Consider the following 4,577-nt stretch of genomic DNA (forward strand, 5'->3'; position numbering starts at 1 on the left):
TTGCCACACTGGGAAGAGTGGATTCAGGGCAGCAGCGCAAAGACCCTGGGTGTTTCTGGGAGAGGAAGCAGGAGGGCAGGGAAGAGCTAGACAGTGAGGCCATCCAGGCAGGGTCCCCGTCCTCCCTGAGCCTCAGTGTGCTCATCTGTAAAGGGGGTAAGAACAGCGCCATCTGCACTGGGCGTTGTTTGGGGCTGCCCAGGCTGCGCCCCTCCCCACGCTTGAAGAAATTTCCACCTTCATGGGTCTCAGTGGGAGAAAGCCCTGCTTCCCACTGGGGACCCTGAGGATGGCAGCCTGGCGTTTTGTCAGCCTCCTGGCAGCTAGGATGCGGGCACATGCCCCCCGCTGGGGCAATCAGTACACAGGTCCCAGAGTGGCACTAGTGCCACTAAGAAATAGGGATGGGAGCTCCACCACAGGGAGAGGGTGGCAGGGACACCCACCCCTGGGGCCAGGCCTGCAGCCGTGGGGCAGAACCCCGTCTGAAGTTTCCAGGCATGAGTTTGCTGCCCACTTTCTAGGCCGTAGTCAGCACCGGGGCTGAGTTCTCCAGTTTTCTTCCTTTTCCAAGAGATTCCTTTTGCCTTATATCAGCCGGGTCTGTTTCTGTTGCTGGCTGCCGGGTCCAGGGCTCATCAGGGCCCCCTAAGACTGCTGTGGGGAGTGAGTAAAACAATCCACTGGAGGACTCAGCTCCGTCACCTGCTAGCCGGGCACCTGAGCACATCACACTCCCTCTCTGGGCCTCAGTCTCCTCAGCTGTAAGATGGGCTGATAATAGTTCTCCACCCCCTGTGACATAATAAGAAATAGATATTTGGTCTCTGCCCCCAGTTCCTGACACAGAGCTCCTAAAACCCTTGTAATCTCCTGAGTGATAGGAGAGTGTTTTGTTCTAATGAGGTGGCTCTTGGTGGGCACCCGGGGTGAGGGCTGGTCACCAAAAAGACCAAACCATGATTAGAAGCTTGGCACTTTCAGCATCACCCCCATCCTCAGGGAAGGGAGAAGGGCTGGAGATTGAGTTAATGACCCATCATGCCTACATGATGAAGCCGCGATAAAAATCCCCAAAGTATGGGGCTCGGAGAGCTTCTGGGCTGAACACATCCATGTGCTGGGAGGGTGGTGAACCCCATCTCCATGGGGACAGAAGTTCTTGTGCTCAGGACCCTTCCAGACCTTACCCTGTGTATCTCTTTATCTGGCTGTTCACCTGTATCCTTTATCATATCCTTTCTGATAAGCTGGTAAATGCAAGTGTTCCTGAGTTTTGGGAGCCATTCCACCAAATTATCAAACCTGGGCGGGGGCTGTGAGAACCTCTGACTTTGTGGGCAAGTCAGACAGAAGTAGGGGTGCTCTGGGGAGCTCCTGTGGCTGGCATCTGAAGTGCGGGCAGTCTGTGGGACTGAGCCCTAACCTGTGGTCTGATACCCAACTCCAGGTAGGTGGTGTCAGAATTGAATTGAATTATATGATACCCGGTTGGTGTCTGGAGAATTGGAGAATTGGTTGGTGTGGAGGAAAATCCCACATATTTGGTGTCAGAAGTGTTGTGAGTAGACAGCTTTCTTTTATCCTCATGGGGATGGTGTGAGGATTAAATGAGATAATGCATACAACAAGCGCTCAGGAAGAATTTGCCATGGGTAGCATTTGCCTTAACATGGTAACAGCAATGATTTATTTGGTTTTTATGAAATAAGAACTGAGTAGGGGTCCTCAAATTCAGAGAATCTGTAGATCTGGAAAGGAAAAAAATTACATTTTTGTTTTCACTAGCCTGTAACTGAAATTTAGTATCTAACTTCAATTCCTGAGGTAGCAACATCCATGGACCTGTGACTTTGTCACCAACAAGAATCGCAAGTATTTTTATCTCCCATGACTGTCATATATATGACATAGCTGGCTTCTTTTGTAACCTTTGTGGGGTTTTTTTTGCATTGAAAAAGACTATTCTGAATATTAAACTTAGTTATTAAAATACACGCCAAAAAATACATGCCAAAGTGTTTAAAGGGACGGGTACTGATGTTAGCAACCTATTTTGAAATTTATCAAAAAATAAAATAAAATGGCTAGATAGAGTTATAGATGGATGGAAAGACAGAGAGATGGAGGAATGGAGAGATGGAGGGATGGATGGATGGATGAAGGGATGGAGGGATGGATGGATGAAGGGATGGAGAGAGGGGTAGAGGGATGGATGGAGAGAGGGATGGAGGGATGAAGGGATGGATGGATGAATAGATGAGTAGAGGGCTGGCTGGCTGGCTGGATGAAAAGATGAGTAGAGGGATGGAGGGATGAGGGATGGATAGATATAACAACATGCTATCTGGGTGTTCACTGCTCAAGTCTTTCAACTTTTCTGTATGTTTGAACATTTTCACAATAAAATGTTGGGGGAAAGATTTCTAAAAGAGAGAAAAGGATGAAACCGAGAAAGAAAAAGACATTCAAAGCCTGAAGAAAGAAAGAAGACTCATCTTAAAGATCATCTTTATCATTGAGTCCTTATCAAAGTCAGAGTATATATAGAGAAGAAAATGAACAAAAGAAGCACCAAAAGCAGATACATAATGCAGGACTTAAGTAACTATAACATTAAGGGGGAGAAATTAAGTTTTCCCTATAAAGAAAGTTCAATGTCTAGGCTGTATTGTCCATGTGATGCCCACTGGCCACCTGTGGCCACTGAGCAGTTGAAATACAACTGGTCAGATCTGAGATGTGCTGTAAAATATACACCGGATTTTGAAGACTTAGTACCAAACAAAGAGAATGGAAAATAGCTCTGGAATATTTTAAAATATTGATTACATGTTGAAATGTTAATATTTTGGATATATCAGATTAAATAAAATATATTGTTAAAATTAATTTCCCCTGCATCTTTTTTTTTTTAAATGCAGCTATAAGAAAATTAAGATGACATATGTGGCTAAATTAGTTATATTTCTACTGGGTAAGACTTGTTTAAAGAAGTGTCCACTGTGAAAATTCTGAGTTTACCAAGCTGCATGCATTTCTCTTACACTTCTAGAATTATTCTTCTTCTTTCAGTGGTTGACCAGACATGGATATGCCAAGGGAATAATTGTTGCCCTTTGCTTACCTTTGGGGGAGTACCTGCTTTTTCCATTTTTCTTGTGCTCTGTACCTCTGGGAGATACGACATCAAACTAGTGTTTAAGATATTTGGAAATAAAATAAAATCTTTATAAAATAAAAATATTTTTTAGGACTTCCCTGGTGGCGCAGTGGTTAAGAATCTGCCTGCCAATGCATGGGGACATAGGTTCGAGCCCTGGTGGGAAGATCCCGCATGCCGCGGAGCAACTAAGCCTGTGTGCCACAACTACTGAGCCTGCACTCTAGAGCCCGTGAGCCACAACTACTGAGCCTGCGTGCCACAACTACTGAAGCCCGCGCGCCTAGAGCCCATGCTCTGCATCAAGAGAAGCCACCACAATGAGAAGGCCGTGCACTGCAAAGAAGAGTAGCCCCTGCTCGCCGCAACTAGAGGAAGCCCGTGTGCAGCAACAAAGACCCAACGCAGCCAAAAATAAAAATAAATAAATAAATAAAAGAAAATTTTAAATATATATATTTTTTAGAAGAAATATCCAGTCTTAAATCAACAGAAATAAATTCAGGTACATCTTTCAGAACAAAACAAAGGATATTTTTGGAAGGGGTGCCTGGACCCCAGAAGAGTCCTCAGTGAATCAGGATGTCCCAGCTGGGTCCCCTGCCCTCCAGCCCTTTGAGAATCACGTGGTTTCTGACCATGACCTTCCTGTTTTCAGATGATTCTGCCACAAACAGATGGTAATCACAAAAACATGAGGCACCATGTGACAGTCGCCTGGCCCTTCTTGTGGGCAGTGGCCCCTGCCCTGACTGGGGCAGGCACAAGGTTTGGTCCCTCTGGGCCCTGCTCCAGAGTAAGGAGACCTTGGGAGGAATCTGGCCAAAGTGACGGTGGCTCCATCCTCTGGCCAGAGAGTGGCATGGAGCTAAGTCAGGGTCTGAGCACACTGGATATTTACCCCAAAGGCAGCTTGGGAGGGGGGATACCTGGGCTCTGGGAGGTGGGGCCAGGCAGGGCCAGCTGTCACTATCGTCAGCAACTTATTGCGAGGCATTTCCTGGATTGGGGCTCCTCTTGTACTGCTCACCTCTCCAGGCCTGAGCCTTTCTCTTCCTTATTAACGTATTTTAAGCATGTTCCAGGTGCTGTCACCAGACAAACATCATCTCATTTCATCCCTACTCATCCTTGAAGAAGGAGCTATCATCACATTTCCTAATTCACTGATAAAAAAACTGAAGCACAGAGAAGTTAAGTGACTGGTCGAAAGTCACACAGCTCAGGACCCACAGTCTTGACAACCACTCTGTGCTGCCTCTTTGAGGAAGGGTCAGAAACCCAGGTGCTCCATTCCAATAAACAAATTCCTACCAGAGAGGGTACAGTACTGCTCACCAGCATCTCTACCCAGGAGAGCTGCTCCTCCCCCAGGTGCCCCACGTCCTCAGGGCATCACCACCCACCAGTCACC

Source organism: Eschrichtius robustus, chromosome 16 (genome assembly GCF_028021215.1).
Source record: "Eschrichtius robustus isolate mEscRob2 chromosome 16, mEscRob2.pri, whole genome shotgun sequence".
NCBI classification, from domain to species: Eukaryota; Metazoa; Chordata; class Mammalia; order Artiodactyla; family Eschrichtiidae; genus Eschrichtius; species Eschrichtius robustus.